Source organism: Taudactylus pleione, unplaced genomic scaffold (genome assembly GCF_031769625.1).
Source record: "Taudactylus pleione unplaced genomic scaffold, aTauple2 ptg000261l, whole genome shotgun sequence".
Lineage (NCBI taxonomy): Eukaryota > Metazoa > Chordata > Amphibia > Anura > Myobatrachidae > Taudactylus > Taudactylus pleione.
In genome coordinates this window covers 2,676,078-2,688,555 of record NW_028284663.1, presented here as the reverse complement: position 1 = coordinate 2,688,555, position 12,478 = coordinate 2,676,078, and the positions used below count along the sequence as shown (strand labels likewise).

General features: G+C 47.1%; 1 protein-coding gene across 2 annotated transcripts in view; it reads right to left on the bottom strand.

The window, feature by feature from the left end:
* CENPF (centromere protein F) overlaps positions 1 to 10,166 on the bottom strand; it is a 96,873-nt gene extending 86,707 nt beyond the window's left edge. Inside the window, exon 1 of one of the 2 annotated variants that reach the window (XM_088481052.1) lies at positions 10,095 to 10,166. The gene's annotated coding sequence lies outside the window, so the exon portion shown is untranslated. Of the gene's footprint in view, positions 1 to 8,318; positions 8,415 to 10,094 lie in introns of those variants that run through there. The other variant, XM_088481053.1, reaches the window with a different exon arrangement.
* Positions 10,167 to 12,478: the final 2,312 nt, after the last annotated feature.

The window sequence follows — 12,478 nt, the reverse complement described above, 5'->3', positions numbered from 1 at the left end:
AACGTGTATCATTAGCACCGCTATCACATTATACCGGGAACGTGTATCATTAGCACCGCTATCACATTATACCGGGAACGTGTATCATTAGCACCGCTATCACATTATACCAGGAACGTACGCTATCACATTATACCAGGAACGTGCATCATTAGCACCGCTATCACATTACACCAGGAACGTGTATCATTAGCACCGCTATCACATTATACCAGGAACGTGTATCATTAGCACCGCTATCACATTATACCTGGAACGTGCGCTATCACATTATACCAGGAACGTGCATCATTAGCACCGCTATCACATTACACCAGGAACGTGTATCATTAGCACCGCTATCACATTATACCAGGAACGTGCGCTATCACATTATACCAGGAACGTGCATCATTAGCACCGCTATCACATTATACCAGGAACGTGTATCATTAGCACCGCTATCACATTATACCAGGAACGTGTACCATTAGCACCGCTATCACATTATACCAGGAACGTGCGCTATCACATTATATCAGGAAAGTGCGCTATCACATTATACCAGGAACGTGCGCTATCACATTATACCGGGAACGTGTATCATTAGCACCGCTATCACATTATACCAGGTACGTGTATCATTAGCACCGCTATCACATTATACCGGGAACGTGTATCATTAGCACCGCTATCACATTATACCGGGAACGTGTATCATTAGCACCGCTATCACATTATACCGGGAACGTGTATCATTAGCACCGCTATCACATTATACCTGGAACGTGTATCATTAGCACAGCTATCACATTATACCGGGAACGTGTATCATTAGCACCGCTATCACATTATACCTGGAACGTGTATCATTAGCACCGCTATCACATTATACCAGGAACGTGTATCATTAGCACCGCTATCACATTATACCAGGAACGTGCGCTATCACATTATACCAGGAACGTGTACCATTAGCACCGCTATCACATTATACCGGGAACGTGTACCATTAGCACCGCTATCACATTATACCGGGAACGTGTACCATTAGCACCGCTATCACATTATACCGGGAACGTGTATCATTAGCACCGCTATCACATTATACCGGGAACGTGTATCATTAGCACCGCTATCACATTATACCAGGAAAGTGTATCATTAGCACCGCTATCACATTATACCAGGAACGTGTATCATTAGCACCGCTATCACATTATACCAGGAACGTGTATCATTAGCACCGCTATCACATTATACCAGGAACGTGCGCTATCACATTATACCAGGAACGTGTATCATTAGCACCGTTATCACATTATACCAGGAACGTGTATCATTAGCACCGCTATCACATTATACCAGGTACGTGTATCATTAGCACCGCTATCACATTATACCGGGTACGTGTATCATTAGCACCGCTATCACATTATACCGGGAACGTGTATCATTAGCACCGCTATCACATTATACCGGGAACGTGTATCATTAGCACCGCTATCACATTATACCGGGAACGTGTATCATTAGCACCGCTATCACATTATACCGGGAACGTGTATCATTAGCACAGCTATCACATTATACCGGGAACGTGTATCATTAGCACCGCTATCACATTATACCGGGAACGTGTATCATTAGCACCGCTATCACATTATACCGGGAACGTGTATCATTAGCACCGCTATCACATTATACCGGGAACGTGTATCATTAGCACCGCTATCACATTATACCAGGAACGTGTACCATTAGCACCGCTATCACATTATACCAGGAACGTGCGCTATCACATTATATCAGGAAAGTGCGCTATCACATTATACCGGGAACGTGTATCATTAGCACCGCTATCACATTATACCAGGAACGTGTATCATTAGCACCGCTATCACATTATACCGGGAACGTGTATCATTAGCACCGCTATCACATTATACCGGGAACGTGTATCATTAGCACCGCTATCACATTATACCTGGAACGTGTATCATTAGCACAGCTATCACATTATACCTGGAACGTGTATCATTAGCACAGCTATCACATTATACCGGGAACGTGTATCATTAGCACCGCTATCACATTATACCTGGAACGTGTATCATTAGCACCGCTATCACATTATACCAGGAACGTGTATCATTAGCACCGCTATCACATTATACCAGGAACGTGCGCTATCACATTATACCGGGAACGTGTATCATTAGCACCGCTATCACATTATACCAGGAACGTGCGCTATCACATTATACCGGGAACGTGTATCATTAGCACCGCTATCACATTATACCAGGAACGTGTATCATTAGCACCGCTATCACATTATACCAGGAACGGGCGCTATCACATTATACCAGGAACGTGTATCATTAGCACCGCTATCACATTATACCGGGAACGTGTATCATTAGCACCGCTATCACATTATACCAGGAACGTGTACCATTAGCACCGCTATCACATTATACCGGGAACGTGTACCATTAGCACCGCTATCACATTATACCGGGAACGTGTATCATTAGCACCGCTATCACATTATACCAGGAACGTGTATCATTAGCACCGCTATCACATTATACCAGGAACGTGTATCATTAGCACCGCTATCACATTATACCAGGAACGTGTATCATTAGCACCGCTATCACATTATACCAGGAACGTGCGCTATCACATTATACCAGGAACGTGTATCATTAGCACCGCTATCACATTATACCAGGAACGTGTATCATTAGCACCGCTATCACATTATACCAGGTACGTGTATCATTAGCACCGCTATCACATTATACCGGGAACGTGTATCATTAGCACCGCTATCACATTATACCAGGAACGTGTATCATTAGCACAGCTATCACATTATACCTGGAACGTGTATCATTAGCACCGCTATCACATTATACCTGGAACGTGTATCATTAGCACCGCTATCACATTATACCAGGAACGTGTATCATTAGCACCGCTATCACATTATACCAGGAACGTGCGCTATCACATTATACCGGGAACGTGTATCATTAGCACCGCTATCACATTATACCAGGAACGTGTATCATTAGCACTGCTATCACATTATACCAGGAACGTGTATCATTAGCACCGCTATCACATTATACCAGGAACGTGCGCTATCACATTATACCAGGAACGTGTACCATTAGCACCGCTATCACATTATACCGGGAAAGTGTACCATTAGCACCGCTATCACATTATACCGGGAACGTGTACCATTAGCACCGCTATCACATTATACCGGGAACGTGTATCATTAGCACCGCTATCACATTATACCAGGAAAGTGTATCATTAGCACCGCTATCACATTATACCAGGAACGTGTATCATTAGCACCGCTATCACATTATACCAGGAACGTGTATCATTAGCACCGCTATCACATTATACCAGGAACGTGCGCTATCACATTATACCAGGAACGTGTATCATTAGCACCGTTATCACATTATACCAGGAACGTGTATCATTAGCACCGCTATCACATTATACCAGGTACGTGTATCATTAGCACCGCTATCACATTATACCGGGTACGTGTATCATTAGCACCGCTATCACATTATACCGGGAACGTGTATCATTAGCACCGCTATCACATTATACCGGGAACGTGTATCATTAGCACCGCTATCACATTATACCGGGAACGTGTATCATTAGCACCGCTATCACATTATACCGGGAACGTGTATCATTAGCACAGCTATCACATTATACCGGGAACGTGTATCATTAGCACCGCTATCACATTATACCGGGAACGTGTATCATTAGCACCGCTATCACATTATACCGGGAACGTGTATCATTAGCACCGCTATCACATTATACCGGGAACGTGTATCATTAGCACCGCTATCACATTATACCAGGAACGTGTACCATTAGCACCGCTATCACATTATACCAGGAACGTGCGCTATCACATTATATCAGGAAAGTGCGCTATCACATTATACCAGGAACGTGCGCTATCACATTATACCGGGAACGTGTATCATTAGCACCGCTATCACATTATACCAGGAACGTGTATCATTAGCACCGCTATCACATTATACCGGGAACGTGTATCATTAGCACCGCTATCACATTATACCTGGAACGTGTATCATTAGCACAGCTATCACATTATACCTGGAACGTGTATCATTAGCACAGCTATCACATTATACCGGGAACGTGTATCATTAGCACCGCTATCACATTATACCTGGAACGTGTATCATTAGCACCGCTATCACATTATACCAGGAACTTGTATCATTAGCACCGCTATCACATTATACCAGGAACGGGCGCTATCACATTATACCAGGAACGTGTACCATTAGCACCGCTATCACATTATACCGGGAACGTGTATCATTAGCACCGCTATCACATTATACCAGGAACGTGTACCATTAGCACCGCTATCACATTATACCGGGAACGTGTACCATTAGCACCGCTATCACATTATACCGGGAACGTGTATCATTAGCACCGCTATCACATTATACCAGGAACGTGCGCTATCACATTATACCAGGAACGTGTATCATTAGCACCGCTATCACATTATACCAGGAACGTGTATCATTAGCACCGCTATCACATTATACCAGGTACGTGTATCATTAGCACCGCTATCACATTATACCAGGTACGTGTATCATTAGCACCGCTATCACATTATACCGGGAACGTGTATCATTAGCACCGCTATCACATTATACCGGGAACGTGTATCATTAGCACAGCTATCACATTATACCGGGAACGAGTATCATAAGCACCGCTATCACATTATACCGGGAACGTGTATCATTAGCACCGCTATCACATTATACCAGGAACGTGTATCATTAGCACCGCTATCACATTATACCAGGAACGTGTATCATTAGCACCGCTATCACATTATACCAGGAACGTGTACCATTAGCACCGCTATCACATTATACCAGGAACGTGCGCTATTACATTATACCAGGAAAGTGCGCTATCACATTATACCGGGAACGTGTATCATTAGCACCGCTATCACATTATACCAGGAACGTGTATCATTAGCACCGCTATCACATTATACCAGGAACGTGCGCTATCACATTATACCAGGAACGTGTATCATTAGCACCGCTATCACATTATACCTGGAACGTGCGCTATCACATTATACCAGGAACGTGCATCATTAGCACCGCTATCACATTACACCAGGAACGTGTATCATTAGCACCGCTATCACATTATACCAGGAACGTGCGCTATCACATTATACCAGGAACGTGTATCATTAGCACCGCTATCACATTATACCAGGAACGTGTATCATTAGCACCGCTATCACATTATACCAGGAACGTGTATCATTAGCACCGCTATCACATTATACCAGGAACGTGCGCTATCACATACCAGGAACGTGTATCATTAGCACCGCTATCACATTATACCAGGTACGTGTATCATTAGCACCGCTATCACATTATACCGGGAACGTGTATCATTAGCACCGCTATCACATTATACCGGGAACGTGTATCATTAGCACCGCTATCACATTATACCGGGAACGTGTATCATTAGCACCGCTATCACATTATACCGGGAACGTGTATCATTAGCACCGCTATCACATTATACCTGGAACGTGTATCATTAGCACAGCTATCACATTATACCGGGAACGTGTATCATTAGCACCGCTATCACATTATACCTGGAACGTGTATCATTAGCACCGCTATCACATTATACCAGGAACGTGTATCATTAGCACCGCTATCACATTATACCAGGAACGTGCGCTATCACATTATACCGGGAACGTGTATCATTAGCACCGCTATCACATTATACCAGGAACGTGTATCATTAGCACCGCTATCACATTATACCAGGAACGTGTATCATTAGCACCGCTATCACATTATACCAGGAACGTGCGCTATCACATTATACCAGGAACGTGTACCATTAGCACCGCTATCACATTATACCGGGAACGTGTACCATTAGCACCGCTATCACATTATACCGGGAACGTGTACCATTAGCACCGCTATCACATTATACCGGGAACGTGTATCATTAGCACCGCTATCACATTATACCAGGAAAGTGTATCATCAGCACCGCTATCACATTATACCAGGAACGTGTATCATTAGCACCGCTATCACATTATACCAGGAACATGTATCATTAGCACCGCTATCACATTATACCAGGAACGTGCGCTATCACATTATACCAGGAACGTGTATCATTAGCACCGCTATCACATTATACCAGGAACGTGTATCATTAGCACCGCTATCACATTATACCGGGTACGTGTATCATTAGCACCGCTATCACATTATACCGGGAACGTGTATCATTAGCACCGCTATCACATTATACCGGGAACGTGTATCATTAGCACCGCTATCACATTATACCGGGAACGTGTATCATTAGCACCGCTATCACATTATACCGGGAACGTGTATCATTAGCACAGCTATCACATTATACCGGGAACGTGTATCATTAGCACCGCTATCACATTATACCGGGAACGTGTATCATTAGCACCGCTATCACATTATACCGGGAACGTGTATCATTAGCACCGCTATCACATTATACCGGGAACGTGTATCATTAGCACCGCTATCACATTATACCAGGAACGTGTACCATTAGCACCGCTATCACATTATACCAGGAACGTGCGCTATCACATTATACCAGGAAAGTGCGCTATCACATTATACCAGGAACGTGCGCTATCACATTATACCGGGAACGTGTATCATTAGCACCGCTATCACATTATACCAGGAACGTGTATCATTAGCACCGCTATCACATTATACCGGGAACGTGTATCATTAGCACCGCTATCACATTATACCGGGAACGTGTATCATTAGCACCGCTATCACATTATACCTGGAACGTGTATCATTAGCACAGCTATCACATTATACCTGGAACGTGTATCATTAGCACAGCTATCACATTATACCGGGAACGTGTATCATTAGCACCGCTATCACATTATACCTGGAACGTGTATCATTAGCACCGCTATCACATTATACCAGGAACGTGCGCTATCACATTATACCAGGAAAGTGCGCTATCACATTATACCAGGAACGTGCGCTATCACATTATACCGGGAACGTGTATCATTAGCACCGCTATCACATTATACCAGGAACGTGTATCATTAGCACCGCTATCACATTATACCGGGAACGTGTATCATTAGCACCGCTATCACATTATACCGGGAACGTGTATCATTAGCACCGCTATCACATTATACCTGGAACGTGTATCATTAGCACAGCTATCACATTATACCAGGAACGTGTATCATTAGCACCGCTATCACATTATACCGGGAACGTGTATCATTAGCACCGCTATCACATTATACCGGGAACGTGTATCATTAGCACCGCTATCACATTATACCTGGAACGTGTATCATTAGCACCGCTATCACATTATACCTGGAACGTGTATCATTAGCACAGCTATCACATTATACCGGGAACGTGTATCATTAGCACCGCTATCACATTATACCTGGAACGTGTATCATTAGCACCGCTATCACATTATACCAGGAACGTGTATCATTAGCACCGCTATCACATTATACCAGGAACGTGTATCATTAGCACCGCTATCACATTATACCGGGAACGTGTATCATTAGCACAGCTATCACATTATACCGGGAACGTGTATCATTAGCACAGCTATCACATTATACCGGGAACGTGTATCATTAGCACCGCTATCACATTATACCAGGAACGTGTACCATTAGCACCGCTATCACATTATACCAGGAACGTGCGCTATCACATTATACCAGGAAAGTGCGCTATCACATTATACCAGGAACGTGCGCTATCACATTATACCGGGAACGTGTATCATTAGCACCGCTATCACATTATACCAGGAACGTGTATCATTAGCACCGCTATCACATTATACCGGGAACGTGTATCATTAGCACCGCTATCACATTATACCGGGAACGTGTATCATTAGCACCGCTATCACATTATACCTGGAACGTGTATCATTAGCACAGCTATCACATTATACCTGGAACGTGTATCATTAGCACAGCTATCACATTATACCGGGAACGTGTATCATTAGCACCGCTATCACATTATACCTGGAACGTGTATCATTAACTCAGGCCAATGTGATAGACTGCAGGAGATGTATTATTCTGTCCCTGATCTATGCGCTAGGGGACATCTAGGATCGCCGCTTACCACAGGATGTCCGCGCTCTGGAAAGTATTAGACAGAGAGCCTGATTTAGACCCGCTCGCAAGCGGGACCCGCATAGCGACATGGATCTCGCACCAAAGGGGGCATGCTGTCGATGGTGATTGACAGCACGCCCCCTTTGGTGGGCGTTGCTGCCCAGACGGAGGCGTTCCCATGGGAACGCCTACCGTCTAGGGCCGGCCCCACTGACATCACTTGTAGTGCTACAGCAGCAGACAGTGACCCCCTACTCCAGTCATGTCTAATACACTAAGCTGTCCGGCCGTGCTGGGGCTTGTAGTGCTACAACAGCAGACAGTGACCCCTACTCCAGTCATGTCTAACACACTAAGCTGTCCGGCCATGCTGGGGCTTGTAGTGCTACAGCAGCAGACAGTGACCCCTACTCCAGTCATGTCTAATACACTAAGCTGTCCGGCCATGCTGGGGCTTGTAGTGCTACAGCAGCAGACAGTGACCCCCTACTCCAGTCATGTCTAATACACTAAGCTGTCCGGCCGTGCTGGGGCTTGTAGTGCTACAGCAGCAGACAGTGACCCCCTACTCCAGTCATGTCTAATACACTAAGCTGTCCGGCCGTGCTGGGGCTTGTAGTGCTACAGCAGCAGACAGTGACCCCTACTCCAGTCATGTCTAACACACTAAGCTGTCCGGCCATGCTGGGGCTTGTAGTGCTACAGCAGCAGACAGTGACCCCTACTCCAGTCATGTCTAATACACTAAGCTGTCCGGCCATGCTGGGGCTTGTAGTGCTACAGCAGCAGACAGTGCCCCTACTCCAGTCATGTCTAATACACTAAGCTGTCCGGCCATGCTGGGGCTTGTAGTGCTACAGCAGCAGACAGTGACCCCTACTCCAGTCATGTCTAATACACTAAGCTGTCCGGCCATGCTGGGGCTTGTAGTGCTACAGCAGCAGACAGTGACCCCTACTCCAGTCATGTCTAATACACTAAGCTGTCCGGCCATGCTGGGGCTTGTAGTGCTACAGCAGCAGACAGTGACCCTACTCCAGTCATGTCTAACACACTAAGCTGTCCGGCCATGCTGGGGCTTGTAGTGCTACAGCAGCAGACAGTGACCCTACTCCAGTCATGTCTAATACACTAAGCTGTCCGGCCATGCTGGGGCTTGTAGTGCTACAGCAGCAGACAGTGACCCCCTACTCCAGTCATGTCTAATACACTAAGCTGTCCGGCCATGCTGGGGCTTGTAGTGCTATAGCAGCAGACAGTGACCCTACTCCAGTCATGTCTAATACACTAAGCTGTCCGGCCATGCTGGGGCTTGTAGTGCTACAGCAGCAGACAGTGACCCCCTACTCCAGTCATGTCTAATACACTAAGCTGTCCGGCCATGCTGGGGCTTGTAGTGCTATAGCAGCAGACAGTGACCCCCTACTCCAGTCATGTCTAACACACTAAGCTGTCCGGCCATGCTGGGGCTTGTAGTGCTATAGCAGCAGACAGTGACCCTACTCCAGTCATGTCTAATACACTAAGCTGTCCGGCCATGCTGGGGCTTGTAGTGCTACAGCAGCAGACAGTGACCCCCTACTCCAGTCATGTCTAATACACTAAGCTGTCCGGCCATGCTGGGGCTTGTAGTGCTACAGCAGCAGACAGTGACCCTACTCCAGTCATGTCTAATACACTAAGCTGTCCGGCCATGCTGGGGCTTGTAGTGCTACAGCAGCAGATTAGTGACCCCCTGGCGGTCAGTATGTGAGTGACCTGACTCAGGGGAGCCCGCACTCACCTCCTGTCACCGGCTGCCCATCACTCACATCCCGTCCAGCGGAGACTCCTCACACTCACTATACTGGCCGCGCCGCTCACACAGCACAAACGGATGTAACGTCCGCTCTCATTGGTCCGCAGGCAGACGTCCGCCTAAGCTGATTGGTCAGAGCGCAGCTAAACAGTCCGTCCCTCTCCCCGCCTACACCCAGGAGATCATCGTGGCGGGGGGCGTGGCTACGATTCAAACCAGCTCGGGGTTGTAAAAGTGCTCACGGTTGGCTGTCGGATAGGAGCGGACGATTGGCGGGTCAGTTACTGGCAGGAGGACCAATCAGAAGGCTTCGTGCGGAGTTTGAAAGATGGCGACGGTTGTGTACGTGTGAGGGGGTAGTAGGTTGTGGTGTTGCTGCTGCGGGCGGCGATGACCACTGACAGGGGGGGTAGAGAGTCCGGCCCGTGCTCTGTGTGTGTACGACGAGTCCGTGCCTCACATACATAGGGGCAGCAATTACCCAGAACCGCCCTAGCTGGTGCCATGGTGAGGTCAGACACTCATTAGTGCAGGGCATGTTTCGGGCCGATTTGCCTTCACTGTGGACATTGCACGATGGCTGGTACACACAAGAGTTGAACGCAGGAACGATCACTGTTCCGTCCTTCGTTAATATGTACAGCCTCACATGCGATAACGCGGCCAGTCACACGATATCGCATGGAAGCGCACAAATCGGGCATACACACTGCACGGTGTGCCCAATTTGTCATCCCGATCTGGCCAAATCAGGCTGATCTCGTTCAGGTGTGTGCCGAAGGTAATCGGAAGGAAAACCACGAGGGTAGAGGGCCCTGCTCGTGAGAGCTTACATTCTAATGGGGAGGGGCAGGGGTGACAGTCTGGATGGGGGAGACGGGGAGGGAGGAAAGAGCATGGAGCAGGGGGTTAGGATGGGAGCTGGAAGGCTTTGGTGAAGTAGTGAGTCTTGAAAGCCCGTTTGAATGATTGTGGAGAGTCTGATGGGGAGAGGGAGAGAGTTCCAGCGGTGGGGAGCAGCACAGGCAAAATCTTGGAGGAGGAAGTAATTAGTTGGCAGGGGAGGCGGTGTGCATTTGCAGAGCGAAAAGGGCGGATGAGAGATGAGGTCAGAGATGTGAGGGATGAGTGTGAGAACCTTGAATTGGGATCTGAAGGGGAAGGGGAGCCAGTGTAGGGCTTGTAGGAGAGGGGAGACAGATGTAGAACGTTTGGAGAGAAAGATGAGCCGAGCAGCAGAACTAAGGACCGATTGAAGTGGAGAAAGGTGGGAGGCCAGATAAGAGGAGGTTACAGTGCTCCACCTAGAGATGATGAGGGTCTTCGTAGCATCCAGGGTGAGAAAGGGTCTGTTCCTGGAAATATTTTCGAGATGGAAGCGGCAGGACTGCAAGAGGTGGTGAATGTGTGGTTTGAAGAAAAGGGAGGAGTCCAGGATAACTCCAAGACAGTACCCACTGGGGGCTAGAGGTGATAGTTGAGCTGTCAATTGATGATATTGCGGGAGGGTTGGAAGATGATCAGCTCAGTCTTATACTGGGTGCACACTAGACGATATGTCGTCCGATCTGGTGGATCGAAGCAACAGATTGGACACAATAGTGTGTACCTGCTATGTCACTGACGATGCTCGCTCCCGAGCGTCGTCAGCCACATCGCCCGTCGGACCTGCATGCAGGACCGACGGGCGATATCGTCAGCGGGGGCCATGCTCCCGAATGCAGCATGGCTTGCTCCATCGTTCTGTCGCTGCAGGCATCGGCAAGTGTGTATGCACTTGCCGATGCCGGATCCCGCCACTAACAAGGTCTGTACACACTAGAGTTTAGCAGTACACTCTCACAATGGTCGAGTTTTATCTTCAAAATGGGAAAACATCTGGATGAGAGTTTAAATAGTTAAGAGTTTTTCTGAGTGTAAAAACATGAGACTTTCCATGTGCTCGGACTCTACTTTGGACTCCCAGCAAAAGAATTGCACCGCTTGGAGTTGGTACAAAACGCAGCTGCCAGGCTATTGACCAACCAGCCCCGTTCCAGCCACATAGCCTCAACTCCCTTCACTGGCTGCCTGTCAGATGGCAAATAGTTTCAAGATTGGCTTACTAACTTACAAAGCCCTACATGACCATGGCTCAAGGTATCTAAAGCAGCTTCTGATTCCTTACCATCCCACGCGAGCATGTGATCCGTTGACGAAGGGCTATTAACAGTACCTAGACTCTCCCGGAATTCGTCTGGGGGTTGAGCTTTCAGTTTTGGGGCTCCAACCTTACTTCCCCGCACAGATCTAGAGGCCTCCACTCTAGGATCCTTCAAAATAGACTCAAGACCTCTTCACCCAAGCATTTCACTAATGTCCCTTGTTTA